The following is a 16,136-nucleotide window of genomic DNA, read 5'->3' as shown; positions in this document are numbered from 1 at the left end:
GGGGTCACATGACAATCTGTTGAATGTTTTCATTGGTGGCTAGTATTTTAAAATATGTATTTGTTTCCAATCACTGTTATCTGGTGAGCAAGGCGACTGAGTTTGCCGAAACGCGTCTGGATCGGGGCACTCTAGATTCACTTTTAAAATGAAATAAAAAGATTTTCTGCAAAACGCATACCGGAGTAAAGTGTCCGTTTCTCCTCAAAGGTGCTGTTTTTGACGGCAAGCTTGTCGGAGCGTTGATGGATATATATATATATATATATATATATATATATATATATATTCACTGAAAAAACCATAGGTTTTACACACGTTATAGTTAGGAAATAGCATTTACAAAACCTATGAAATTCACTGAAAAAACCATAGGTTTGACACCAATTATAGTTAGCTGGAAATTTTACTCGCATAAAACCAATGAAATTCCCACGTTATAGTTAGTTGGACTCACTATAACTTGCGCGTGCAATGCACTGCTGATGACGTCACATATTACATCACTCATGACATGGTCAGTGACATCAGTCATGACATCACTGATGACACTATCCAGTGAATGTGTGTCTTTTTAAAAAATAAATATGTGTTATATATGTATATGTAGAAGTTGATGGAAGAATAAATGTTTAAATAAGTGATTACTTGGATGTTTTTTTTAAAACAAAATTGATTGGTTAACTGGTTTATTAAGTGTATCTTAGTGAATACATATATTAGAGAGTAATGTTTAAATATTTAAATATATGTATTAGTGTTTCACTTTGTGTATAAGTGGTTGCATGGGTTGGTGAGTAGCTACATGTGTATGTATATGGGTTATTAGATGTTTTTGTTAGTATTAGTATGAGTGTTTGTATGGTTTGGTGGGGGTATTACTTAACACATAGATGCATGAATGGCTGACTCTCTCTTTGTATGTGTTTTGAAGACAGCATATGTGCAGGACTGTATGGGTGGAAGAGTGTGTATATGTGTTTCTTAGTGAGTGAATGACTGTCTCACTAGTGTCTTTATCAGTAACTACATATGTTTTAATCTAATATATGTGAATATTGATGTATATAAGTGATTATATGTGAGAGAAAGAGATTGTAAGAGTTCCTGTTTAGATAAGTATGTGTTTCTATAAGTGATTGTTTAAGAGAGTAAGTATGTGTAAGTTTCCATAGAAGTAAGGTGGTTGTGTGTGTATAGCTGTATATGCAAATAAATGGATGTTCAATAGTTTATTTGCATGTGTGAATATGTGTGAGAGTATCTTTTGGATGACTGTCGGTGTGTAACAGAATGTATAGGTGTATCACTACATATCATGACGATTCATGAGTGAGTATATGTACGAGTGACTATATAGAACTGTTGATCAATGAGTGGATGTGTATATAGATGGTGGAATTATTGAATTGGTTGTTGTAACTGGTATGGGTATCTCCATTTTTTTGAAAATTTTAGTTTCTATTTTTGAATATGTGTTTCAAGGGTTCCATTACAGTGAAAAGAGGTCTGTCACTCTGTCACAAGGATGGTGTCATCAGTGATGTCATGACTGATGTCACTGACCATGTCATGAGTGTTGTAATATGTGACGTCATCAGCAGTGCATTGCACACGCAAGTTATAGTGAGTCCAACTAACTATAACGTGGGAATTTCATTGGTTTTATGCGAGTAACATTTCCAGCTAACTATAACTGGTGTCAAACCTATGGTTTTTTCAGGGAATTTCATAGGTTTTGTAAATGCTATTTCCTAACTATAACGTGTGTAAAACCTATGGTTTTTTCAGTGAATTTCATAGGTTTTTTAAATGCTACTTCCTAACTATAACGTGTTTAAAACCTATGGTTTTTTCAGTGAATATATATATATATATATATATATATATATATATATATATATATATATATATATATATATAAATTTCTATGGCAAAATGAATCCCCTCATTTTGTTTCTTTTCAAATTAAATGTATTAAGTGTTACCACTTTATTCCAATCAAGATGACTTCAGGTGTGCCATACTTTTGTCATAAGTAAGACTGTTAGCGTTCTAGTTGTTCTTTAGAACACTCTGGGACATTCTGTCATTGGGTTATAGTTGGGCTACATCTGGCTGATATTTGGGCTACATTTGGGCTCTATTGTCTCTGGTGGCCATCTTGGGAGACTGCATATCAGAATTTTTTTTATGAAATATAAGAGGATTTGAGAAGTCACTCAAAATGTGCCCTAATTTTTCTTTCTTCAGCACTAATCATAATTTCTATGGCAAAATGAACCCCCTCATTTTGTTCCTTTGCAAATTAAATATTTTAAGTGTTAACACTTTATTCCAATCAAGATGACTTCAGGTGTGCCATACTTTTGTCATAAGTAAGACTGTTAGCGCTCTAGTTGTTCTTTAGAACACTCTGGGACATTCTGTCATTGGGCTATAGTTGGGCTACATCTGGCTGATATTTGGGCTACATTTGTTTTTTTGTCTCTGGTGGCCATCTTTGGGCTACATTGGGCTACATTGGGCTACATTGGGCTACATTTGGGCTCTAACATATATATAGCCCAATGTAGCCCAATATATATTTTTTCAAAGTTTATTTTCTCAGCAACTACTGAACAGATTTACACCATTCAAAGAGAAGCGTAATCTGCGAGCCGGACTCTACCTTTCTACCAAATTTCTTATAAATACATTCAGCCGTTCGAGCTGTAGCCGTGTCTTAACGTCCTAGGGAAAATAACATGGGGAAAACACGTAATGGGACCCCCCTTTTATCTCAGCCGCCACTTGACGAATCCCCCCAAACTTTCAGGGAAGGAGCGGAGCGGAGCAGGTCATCTTCTTTGAGAAATTCGCAAAGATTTGTCCACCGGCGCCAAAGTTATTCTCAATAGAATGTTGCGGATTTCCTATGGAAACTAGGTCCTAACTACTGTCATTGGGCTATAGTTGGGCTACATCTGGCTGATATTTGGGCTACATTTGGGCTCTTTTGTATCTGGTGGCCATCTTGGGAGACTGCATATCAGAATTTTTTTAATGAAATATAAGAGGATTTGAGAAGTCACTCAAAATGTGCCCTAATTTTTCTTTCTTCAGCACTAATCATAATTTCTATCGCAAAATGAACCCCCTCATTTTGTTCCTTTGCAAATTAAATGTTTTAAGTGTTAACACTTTATTCCAATCAAGAATCAAGATGACTTCAGGTGTGCCATACTTTTGTCATAAGTAAGACTGTTAGCGTTCTAGTTGTTCTTTAGAACACTCTGGGACATTTTGTCATTGGGCTATAGTTGGGCTACATCTGGCTGATATTTGGGATACATTTGTTTTTTTTGTCTCTGGTGGCCATCTTTGGGCTACATTGGGCTACATTGGGCTACATTGGGCTACATTTGGGCTCTAACATATATACAGCCAAATGTAGCCCAATATATATTTTTTCAAAGTTAATTTTCTCAGCAACTACTGAACAGATTTACACCATTCAAAGAAAAGCGTAATCTGCGCGCCGGACTCTACCTTTCTACCAAATTTCTTATAAATCCATTCAGCCGTTCAAGCTTTAGCCGTGTCTAAACGTCTTATGGAAAATAACATGGGAAAAACACGTTGTGGGACCCCCTTTTATCTCAGCCCCCACTTGATGAATCCCCCCCAAACTTTCAGGGAAGGAGCGGAGCGGAGCAGGCCATCTTCTTTGAGAAATTCGCAAAGATTCGTCCACCGGCGCCAAAGTTATTCTCAATAGAATGTTGCGGATTTCCTATGGAAACTAGGTCCTAACTATAACTACCTACTGGCGACCGCCAGTAGGTAATATATGTATATATATATATAGCCACAATGAGGCATGTAATCATGGATCAATAAACATTCCTGGAAACAGGTAATAACACTTCGAAATGATCACACATAGTCCTGCAATTCGGCAGTAGGCTTCTTTTTCCTCTGTGTTCTCAAATTCTGAAGTTTAGAAGTTTCTGTTGCATCATTACTCAGTCTTACCACACTCTAACATGCTATAGAACCTTGGAGCAACAACTTATTTTTATTCCACCACTTCCCATCCTTAAGCATAACCACTTGATCCATGACTTAAATGACCTTCCCGGGAGACGCAATCCAGGAGGGACTTTTGATTACTATGCCAGGTAGGCGAACTCTCACCACATCCCCAGTTCAGCCCCCACAGTCCATCTCCCTCCTGCCCCGAAAGCACCAGCATACTTATTCTGTGACTTTTTCTGCTTACTTTTCACCAATTCCAACAACTTTCCAGACGTACATGAATTACCCATCCATGGACACACCAATTTGGTGGAGGGCGCACAGCCTTTCAACAGGGCAAAAGGGGGTGCACCATTGAATGCTTTGGGAGTAGTATGGATGGCCCATATCAGATATTAACTTTCTTGTGCCAATCCAAACAACTGGTGATGGACAACTGCATATTGGCCTTAATGACCCAATTACACCTCTCCACTAGGCCATTGCTGCAGAATGATTCAAAGATGTCTTGCTGTGCTTAACACCACAATGTGTCAAAACAATTTTCAAACTTATGAGATGCAAAGAGAACTCCATTTTTTGTTAATAACTCATTAGCTGCCTCTTCTCTCATGAACAGGGACTCTAAGAACCCAACTATTTCAGATGTGTTAGTAGACTTTACAAATTCCACCTCAGGCCACAATGAGAAATAATCCACTAGCACAATTCAAAATCTCCAGCTTTCCCTAACCACATTGATGGGACCAAGGACAGCTATGGTAATCACTAAAGGGCTCTTTGTCGGAGTTCTTTTCGGAGTAATGCCACAGTTGGGAGTGTCCGTGTGGTAAGATTAAATTTAATCTTACTGCACGGACCCTTGAATAAAGGTTTCTTGGGGTACTGAGGTGGTAATATTAACTCTCTCACCTTCCCCCCACACACCCGCACTCACAACTGCGGTGATTTGACCGTTCATAATTGAAAATTCAGCAAATTATAATAACCATTTATAGCTTATAATACTAACAATGGTTCAAACAAAAAAATAACGCAAAAAATAAATATATCTAATATTCAAAAACAAAATAAATGAAGCAATTGTAATAATGAATCAAAAAAGCAATATAAAGTGGAAAACAAAATTATGCAAATGATACCCATACACAATTAAACAGTATATACAGCAAAAAAAATCTTTTACTAAAGCAATGATATAAAAGGACAATAAAACAGAGGACAAATGGTGCTCATACAGTTGCACAACACACATTATAAAAGAACACAATTGACAGTGTAAACAATTAAACAATCGCAGAGGCAGATAAATTAACATAAAAACTGATCTGACAAATCACAAGAACAGAAGTGGCAATAAATGCAGCCTCTTCAATGTGTGCAGAGGATAAGCGTTGATGGCGTTTCGGCCAAACTAAATTTGTATGGTCATCATCAGGACAAACAAAGCAAATTTCAGAGCATCCAGTAGAGAATTCTGAAAAAATAGATAGAGGGTTATCATAATCAGAGAATCAAATTCAATGGTATCTGTATAGCATAAGACCAAAAATCAGTGTCATGCATTCAAAGCTGATAAAGTGCTAATAAAAAAAAGGGGATATAGAACCAAATTAATCGTAAAAGAGCACCAAGTAGGAAAAATATAATCAGTGTGCTAACAGTGCCTTGCATATTAAAGGCATTGGGGATGAGAAACCAAAGTATGATCCACCAAATAAAATGCTAATAAAAAAAAAACGGAAAACAGAATAAAAAAGCAAATATATATTACTGAATAGGAAACCGAATAAAAAAACAGCTCCATTCTGTGCTTCAATTGTATGAGAATCAAATTGCTCACTTGAAGTCAGAAACTCATTCTGGGACATGAGCATATTTAATTAAGGCCAAAGAGAAGAAACCACATCAGTGGTATTGGAGTGAATCCCGAGTCCTAATCATCAAGGAAAAGGAACTATAAGAGCTGGAACAAGGCAATAGCTGAAACATTCAGAAACCACCAAAATAATTTAAAAACTCACTGGCCACAAGTATTGCAGGAGAGCGTGTAAACGAATCGGGCCCTCACATGAAAACCGGTGTAAGCTTAAGTACTGGCCCAAGAGAATTTTAGGTCATTTATCTTCAGTACTAGCAAAAAAGGAATTAAGAAAGTTGTCTTAACCCAAAAAATCAAAAAGACAAAAATGAGAAATACTATAAATAAATTATCCACTTAGCTCTCCTGCCCAGCAATTCGGGCCTGCATACACTTCAGTCGCCATATATGCCACGAGGGCGTGACCGGATCAGCATCTAATGAGGCACTTCTCCCCTTGGTAAAGACAGAAAAAAGACTCAAAGTGTATACGGTGTGTGCTACCGAAAAAACTACTGACGGATTGTCTAAATTAGTAAACAAAAATGAGGCCAAATTGAGAATAAACATTCATTTAGAAAAAGCAACTGAATAATGTTGTGAATTCCACAAGGAAAAAAAATCAAACATGATAGTACATGCATGCGTAGAATAGTGCTAGTAGTTATCGAGCCATGACCGAACCCCTGGATGAACAGAGCTTAACAATGGCTCATCCAAATCAGGGTGGTATCAGGAAAAGGGGAAAGAATAACACCAAGAAGAGTGTTAGTCGGTGAAGCAAGATCAGAATTGGAATCAAAGATCACAAGTTTTTTCCAAAACTGATGCCACTATTCAATCGGAAATGCAGTGTAAAGAATGCACAAAGAAAATGTAACACCCATAAGGATTTACCAAAATTAACATTGTGCTATGCTTGTCAATCCTAAAAAAATTACAATACATACATGAGAAACATGGAAGGAAAGAAGGCCTGTCAGGTACAAAATATCATCTTGTTCCATCTTAATCAGCTAGGTTGAATTAGGACACTAATCATGAAATATTATATAATATAGAAAATCACAAAATAGAAGTCTCATAAAATCCTTGGCAAATGAAAATAGCAGTGTGAAATTCTTAAGTTACATTCATCCAATATGTTTAAACTGAGGTAGCATAGAATACAGTTGAAATAAGATGGCAGTTAATTGCACTTATACAGAAATACCACATGGTGGTGATATTCAATTGATGCGTAGCAAAGCTGAATGTCATTGGATTTTGAGAAGCGACAGCATCAATAAGGGGTTAAACACACTGGAGTAATGTATCTCTATAATCTAACATTGATGTCCAATTTGTTTATTAAAGATTCTATGCTACCTCTGTTTAAACATATTGGATGAATGTAACTTGAAAATGTCACAAGGCCAAATTCCTTTATAAGGTCTCAGAACTCTAAGGCGACATGTACTATCCTTATAATGTACTGCAGGGATTGCTTATAATATAAAATTACACCATCACACTGCCCACAAACAGCGTACATTTTTGGTGTTGGGCTCTTTCTTATTAAAGAGGTAAAAATCCTATAAACATGAAAAATAGAATTAGTAGCTCTAAACACACAAAAAAACAGTTCGATATTCATTGGAGAACGATATTAGAATCAATGTAATAGACATCAGTTTAAAAAAAGACACTGCAGCTCAGACTTTGTGGAAACATGTAGAGAGATTCTATCTTTCCTACATTTACCTAAAGCGTTGAAAAAATAACATGTTGCCATAATTATCTCCTTGCTGCTTTTTGTTGTTCTTCTAGAAAAACAGAACTGAAAAAGGAAAAGGCATTTTTCTTTTTACTTTTTTTAAAATACAGCTTTAAATATGCTCGGTGGCCTCCCTTTCCTATTGGCTGCTGGCTTTGGTAGCAGTCATTATAATGTTCGAACTTAACTGCAATATATTATAACAGTGTAGCGGATACGTCATTTATTTATTACAGGCGATCAGCAACATCACCAGTCGCCTGTAATGAGGAAATTAGAGACAGGATTTCATAAAAGGATTGCAGACCCCCATATATTATACTGTGAAAAATATTATTTGACAAATATTATCTTTGTGTTATGGTTGCATCCCCCAATGGTAAAACACTGATGACACATGTAAAATCATATTCTGAAAATCATTAATGCCTATAACACATAAGCTCAATAGTCATCTAAATCCCACACCATCAGTGATACAAAAGCAGAAAGATCTCCATGCATTCATCTCAAGTAAATCCACAAATCACCTTCCACTCATTTTCCTGGCCCTATAGTATTCCAGGAGGATCCATCTACCAAACACTGGAACAACCTCTCTCTAAGCTAAACTTCATTAAGTAATCTGCCTTTCTTACATAAATGCAAAACCAACAGTTGATGGACAGAATGAAGAGCAATGTCATACATTCACCCCAGTACAGAGATCTGGGCCTAAATCCATAATTTTTTTGCACTCCACACCACCCCAGTTCAGACATGGCCATATGCAAATCAGCCTTGACCCTGTGTCTCATGGGAACAGTCCAGCCCGAACTGCCAAGTCTGAACTGGGGTGGCAGAGTGGGCTAAAGAACGGTGGTGGATTAAACCCAGATCTGTTGACTGGGTGTGAGTGTTTGATTGGTTTGGATGCTCCGTCCATCACCACTCCCTTTTGTACCACTTTGTTTGCCATAAGTTGGCAGGGTATGCTCAGACATGAGTCCCTTGCTCACTTTGCCACTGGATTCAAGCAGGCCGGGCTCAATACGGCTGAAATGCCAGAAACACGGAAGCTTGTTTCCGGTCCAGGGAAGGCATGGCTTGGCAGTTCGGGCTGGACTGTTCCCATGAGGCACAGGGTCAGACTGATTTGCATATGGCCATGTCTGAACTGGGGGGGCAGAGTGGGCTAAAGAACGGTGATGGATTGAACCCAGATCTGTTGACTGGGTGTGAGTGTTTGATTGGTTCAGATGCTCCGTCCATCACCACCCCCTTTTGTACCACTTTGTTCGCCATAAGTTGGCAGGGTATGCTCAGACGTGAGTCCCTTGCTCACATTGCCACTGGATTCAAGCAAGCCGGGCTGAAGATGGCTGTAATGCCAGAAACCGGTCCTCGGAAGCTTGTTTCCGGTCCAGGGAAGGCATGGCTTGGCAGTTCGGGCTGGACATGGCCATATGCAAATCAGTCTGACCCTGTGCCATGAGGCACAGGGTCAGACTGATTTGCATATGGCCATGTCTGAACTGGGGTGGCAGAGTGGGCTAAAGAATGGTAATGGATTAAACCCAGATCTGTTGACTGGGTGTGAGTGTTTGATTGGTTCAGATGCTCCGTCCATCACCACCCCCTTTTGTACCACTTTCTCACATAAAGGTGTACTCGTGAAAAGTGTTGGTCTCAAAGGTTCTCAAAGAAATGGGTATGAAGTGGAACCTCCTACTCTTTGCACTGTTAATTTGTTTCTCTTGTGAGGACATTGCTGAGCAGAACTTGAAACTGCCTAAATATGCACACTACTGAGCAAACCCCCACTTCTTACAATGTATTGGCCCCTAACAACCTGTATTAATAGATTGTGATGTCTTTTGCAGCAATCAAATAGCAGAAATGTGGTATTTTGCACTATATGAAATCTAATTCTCATAATTATTATTTTAATTAGAAGAAGCAGTAGCGTTAGATAATGTTCTAACAGTTATAGCAGTACTAATGATATTAGTCTGCTTATGGTAGTAGATGATTTGTGTTCCATGATCAGGATGGCCAATAGCTACCAATACAATTTAATTTCATGGGTTGGGTTTGATGTGGGGAGCCATGTTATCCTTCTATTCATGCTCAATCCTCTGATTGGTTTACAAAAAGGTAGATATCTACTATTTGACATCTAAAGCAACAGCCATTCATTCCTCATTCTGGAGCAGCCAGGGATCATAAATATCTTGTTAACATTCACCTAGTCATAGCATAGCGAAACCCATGATCATCCTAATACTTCAGAAAAGTCTTTTGTAAATGCAAGGTAGGACTGGCTCATACAGCAATCAGGCAGTGCCTGATGAGCTGGTTTGACAAGTCAGTGTATGGGCAGGACTGTTTTATGGTCTGCTGGGTCGGTTTTTGCGGTTGATTTCCCTAATTGTAAAAGTAACAAGCTCAAAATACATGCAGTCTTTCTAAGCTTGCAACGCACATATAAAGAGTGTCTTTACAAGTTTAAAACTGCCTTGATTTGCAAAAATGTGCCACTTTTTAAGCTATCTGCTCCATTAATTGGGGCCACGTTAATTTTGGTGCCCAGGTCCACTTTCTGTCCCAGTCCGACCCTGGGTACGTTTTTATATCTAGTGTGATAACAATTGTTGCAACGTCTTGAAAAATGGACATTGGCCACATAAAAGACCATGGGCCAGATGTACAAAAAGTAGGAATAGCAAATTCCAAATACTGAGTTTATCTGAATTGTTATTTGAAAATCACTATAAATTATATATGAAACATTTTGTTTCATACTTGGGATTCCTAGTGGGTCACAAATTGACCTACCCCATGAATATGAATGAGGTAGTCGCAGTTTGCGACCCATTAGGAATGGCTGCCGTCACAGGGATGGTGGCCTGATGAGGTCAGCAGACCACCATGTCTGTTATTGCCTTTAAATAACGTTTTTTTTAATTAAAATGCATTTCAACAAGAAAAGAATTAAACGTTTTGGTTTCATGTTTATAAGAGCAGGCAGTGGACCACTGCCTGCTCTTAAAGAATGTTTTTCCAACATTCACAAAGGGAAGGGGTCCCAATGGGACTCCTTCTAATTTGCAAATGCATTACTACCTACTTTGAATTGGTGATAAAATATTAAGGTTTTGCAATCACATTTTGGTCGCACAACCTTGATACATAACACTGAAAATAGCTATTTGGAAGGGACGCTCTAAACACGCCCCTTCCAAATAGCGATTTCTACACCCAAACTACGATTCTCCAGAACCAAGTTTGGATGTTTGTACTTTTGTAAAAATATGTTTGTTGTCACAAACAGCCCGATTTTGCAAATCGAGCCATTTGTGATGGCAAAAATGCTTCGTACATATGGCCCTATGATCCTTAAGTACACAGATCACATAATTGGAGTGATGAATTCTCAGCAAAGCGCAATCATGAAATCCATTAACTGAGTCCCTCTGGTTACCACATCAGGTTAAAGATTGGTTTCATTATCTGCAAGGCAATTCTCCTAAACATGCTACCACACTTGCTGGGAAAACTAAAATTTCGAAACAATTTGATATGCACAAGGAGCAAACATATAACTAGACTAAAAAGAAAAACTGTAAACCAAGCCTTCTCAACCACAGCACCCAAAATCTGGAAGGATAAACTAATGCAAATTCATATTTCCACACATTTAGCAATCTTCAGTAACATATTGAAAAATATCTCATTCAAAGCTCTCACCAAAACCCCAGTTACGTAGTTGAAGCACTTTTCCAACCTCGAGTCCCTCGCAACAAGGTTCCTCTATAAATTCAGTTGCATCGAAGGATGTATTGTTTTCTTTTGGTTACGGGTTATTGATCTCAGTAACTGATTAATCTTTCAGTCTGTAAACTACTCCCCTGACAGTTTGGCTGGATCAGGCAATAAAACCTCTCATAAACTTTTTTTACCTACTAATCAATGTGCAAACCTTTGTGTGTTTTTTAGTGAGAAACTATATGACTTTATATCAGGGAGTGTGACGTGGCAAAATCTCTCAAATTGCAACTTCACATATTATTTTTTTTTTAATGTTGTGAGATTTGCCGGTTATGAAGCTTACAACATTTTAAAGAAAGAAGAGGCAGCTTCGGTGACCCATTGCTGCAGCAGGAGACCACAGCAATTGCAGTGAAGGGCAACACAAGACAGCATGCGAATTTCTACAGATCTGAGGCAGTCCTAGTTCACCATCCCCTGCATTAAGGTCACACCAAGCTTTGCCGTTTACATTACTCCTGCTCCACCCCCCACACTCCTGGCTTTCACCTCCCAGCAATCATACCTGCAGGAGTAGGATTGCATTTGTACTACAACAGGGGAACCAGGCGCAGGTTTTGTTGCTTATGGGACAAATTGCATTAGCAAATTCAGACTTGCTATAGGTCGGTTGGAGTCACTTACCCCCAGGTGATGTCATGAGAGGTCAAAATACTTCACCTGACCTCAAGAAATCTAAGTTTTTTTTAACTTCATTGGTAGAGGTTTTCTTTTGTCTGGCAGTGCTTTATATCATGACTATTGTAATACTGCCACTCAAAGAAGATGAATGTGGGATTTCAAAGGAAAATCCAGTACTTTCATTTTATAGGCACGGCACAGGAATGGGACAAGAAAGCCACATGAAGTATGTTGCTTCACTAATGCAGCAAAATCACCTCCCTTTTACTACTTGATGAAAGGCCAGTAAGGAATGTTCTTGGCTATTGGTGAATGGCAGCTGGTTTCTTAGTCTTGGACAAAGGTCTGAAAGCATCATGTCTCCATGGGGTTTACACCTTCTCAAAGAACAATGTGCATTAAATGAGGAGCGAAGAGATCTGCCATTTTTGTTCTTTAACCAAGGAGACTGGCCCAGTCCAAGGAGGCATGTAAATACTAGGGTTAACATTGAGACATTCCTGCCCGGGAAGCGAATATAAATATCTCCTCAAGTCAGCTATTCAATTGAATTTTCAAAGCTCAAAATCAAATCACAGGCCAAATTTCGCAGGAACTGTAGCCTCTGTATTTGGGAATTAGGATGACCCACGATAGAGGGAATTTAGACTCTGAGGATCATTGCATGCGAATATCTGTCAAGAGATGACTGGCACTACAAAGTTGCTCCACCCATTCTGAACCACTTTACCTACTGGGTGAATATGCCAAGGTCCTAAACGGTCAGAAATCCACGATTTTGTACAGTGTCCTTAAAAGTAACGGTGGCCAAAGCCACTTTGAACTTGCAACAACAAACTAAGTTTTATAAGCAATATGTTTCAACCACTGCTGCCTAGAGATTCAGCAATTTTTCACGGACTTAATTCAACTGAATCAAAGTCATGTGTTTATCCTCTGATAAAGGAAATTCTTGTCAGTGTACTTCCCAGTGTCATCGGCATACAAATTAATGCTCAGTCTTTCAGACCAGCAAACATAACCTGCCAAATCCTCATCCTGCACTTCCTCATCCCACACATTCACCACAGCTCTATATCCAAGATGCGATAATAAGGGGTCAAAGTTATGCATCTATGTGCTTAATACGTACAGGTATATATCATGGCACACAAGATGATCAAAATAGCAGAAGCAAGAGACTGGAAAAGAATATGTAAAGAACAATTCCATATGATAATTAACCTCTCAATACCCTGTTTCACTAAATCCTGGAGATTTCATCCCATAATCAAGGCACACCTGACAATGTTGATATTGCCATTTTTGTGAGAAGTCCATATTGTTTATTGTACTCAATAAGAGTCTCTGAATATGTTTGTAATCTACTGGTTGTGTTTGTTAGGCATAACTCAATGAAGAACAATCGGTCTCAAAGTTCTTGAATACTCACAGATGTTTCTTGTCCTCTTTGGGTCGCTTCTGCCCCGAAAATGTACAGTGAAACATCTGAGTGTGTGTCTCCAAAGAGGTGAAAAGCCAGTCAGTCAGAGTATCTTTATTCGACTCAATTAAAAGTCATACAAAGAATTTAAAAAAACATGTCATACAAAGAATTAGAAACATTTCATACATGTTAAGATATGACAATAAAACCATTTATATTCAAACAAATCTAGGCATACAAGATTAAAAAGGAGTAACAATGGATCTAATGGGAATGTTTTTTCGCTGCAGCTACCAAGAAATTAGCTTTATAAAAAGTAATACGTATGTTGGTCAATGATTGTAAAAAAAGCAGAGCCGGTCTCACTTGTGTAATACCAGCCTCCTTCAAAACTGGTACCAGATATTTTTTCCTTGGCTCTACGTAAAACCGACAAAACATAACAAAATGCATAGTATCTAGGGGTGAAAAATAATCACAGCAGCATGGTAAAGCTAGTTCCGGTTTTTCACATGTTTTAAAAGTGCCTAAATAAAAATGTAACAAATTAAACCTAAGCTTAGTTAAAAGAAACCTATGGAATGGGAATGTAACAAAGCCAAGGTAGGGTGCTAAAGAAAATGAATTGACAAGTAAGTAATGACCCCTCACTGATGGTTTCACTAATTCCCTTTCCTCACGGGATGCTCTTGCCCTCCCCATAAAGTGCTTTTTAACAAGATCGATGTCTTGGACCTTAATGTCTTGGGGGGAAGTAAAGAGCTCAGGACGTCCCAAATCTGAGAATGCCTTCAACAGATAGGGATCTTTTTAAAATGGTCTAGGGACAGAACGTCAGACATGATCTTATGGTTTAGTGGGAGGTCTTCTATGAGCCACGTCTTTAACCAAAAGATCAGGGGAGCCATGTTCAACCCATCAGTAAGGAAATCTAAGCCCACCTCCATGTGCATGGAGTAAGTTGGTGTGGACTGCGGCACAGAGAGGAGTGTCCTTATGAATCTGTTCTCCGCTCTCTGGATTGGTTCCACATTTACATGGCCCCAGAGTGGTTTACTCATATAAATCTTCAACAACGCTTTCATGGGCCTGGCACCTAACCTACCCGCGAAGCCCATGAGGGCAGACGATGATCTATTGACCGCCAGCTTCTTCGCCCTCACTTGAGGACCCCAGGTTCCTCTTTGATTAAAAAGGACCCCCAGGTAGGGAAAAGTGGAGACTCTAGAGACCGTATCCCCTCTACACATGAAGGTTTTTGTTCTCCTCTTGCTGCTTTCTCGGCCCACCACCATGGTATGCGACTTACTGGCATTTATTTTTAAATCAAGCTGTTCCATGAATGTGCCAAAGGCTTTTAAGAGGCGTTGAAGGCCGACACCCGTGCGCGCGATTAGCACGGCGTCATCCGCGTACAGGAGCGCTGGGATCTTAACTGCTCCTGCACGCGGAATGTCGACTTCCTTCTCCTCCAAATGTGCACCCAAACCGTTAATATAAATGGTGAAGAGCAGGGGGGCCAATATACAGCCCTGCCTTACCCCCTTCAGGGATTTGAAAAGAGACGTACACCTACCCTCATTTGTGACCCGTACGGCCGCAAAAAGTTCCTGGTGAAGGGAGGCCATGAATCTCACTAATGCCTCATCAATTCCCATCTCCAGCAAAGTCATCCATAGCTTAGCTCTGTTTACCAGATCAAAGGCCGAGGAGAGGTCCATGAATGCTAGAAACAGGGACCCCTTCTTGGCCACCGTGTACTTTGATATGAGCAGGTGTAGGTTAGAGCATTGTTCGATTGTGCCTTTCCTTTCTCTGAACCCATACTGGATCTCTGACAACCCTCCACAACTCTCAACATTATCCCTCAACCTGGACAAAAGGACTCTGTCTAAGATCTTCACCGACGAGTCCAAGAGGGATATGGGCCTATAACACCCGGGGTCATCCCGTTGGCCCTTTTTAAAGATAGGGACGATGGTAGAAATGTCCCAGGAGGATGGTGTAGGGTTGCTGTTGACGGCAGTAAATACATTAGCCAGTACCTCAGCCCACAGCTTTGGGGAATGTGTGAAAAAATCGGCTGGCACCCCATCGGGGCCCGGGGCCTTGTGCTTAGTTGTGGCCAAGATAGCTTTCTCCACTTCTGTGCTGTAAAACTGTATTGGAGTGGCGTCTAAAGTGGCCAACGAGATACCTTTGGTAGCCCCATCAATAACCCATACACATTTTTAAAATGAGTCAACCACTTGTCATCTGGGATGACACAGTCCATGGCCTCGTTATTTTGGTCAGAGAAGAATGGCTGTTTGATTATTTCCCAGAATTTCCGACTGTCCTTCAGGAGAGCCACGGAAAGAAGATTTTCCCAAGCTTCCCGTTTAATACTTTCTTGTCTGGTTTTTATAGCTGACTTATAGATTTTCCTCAATCTAACGATCTCGCCCCTTACCCTAGGTATTTTTTTCAGAGCTACCATCAGAGACCTGTGTGCATTTGAACATGCGGGGTCGAACCAGCGCTTCTTGTTTGGTGCTCCTTTCTTTGGCTTAGCCAGGAGATCCTGCGATACCTGCCCACAGATCGACTCAAAGGCCCCTATAATTTCATACCCCGGAGCACTGGGGTTCTGACAAACCTCA

Source organism: Lissotriton helveticus, chromosome 3_1, assembly GCF_964261635.1.
Source record: "Lissotriton helveticus chromosome 3_1, aLisHel1.1, whole genome shotgun sequence".
Lineage (NCBI taxonomy): Eukaryota > Metazoa > Chordata > Amphibia > Caudata > Salamandridae > Lissotriton > Lissotriton helveticus.
Note: the sequence above shows the minus strand (reverse complement) of the source record.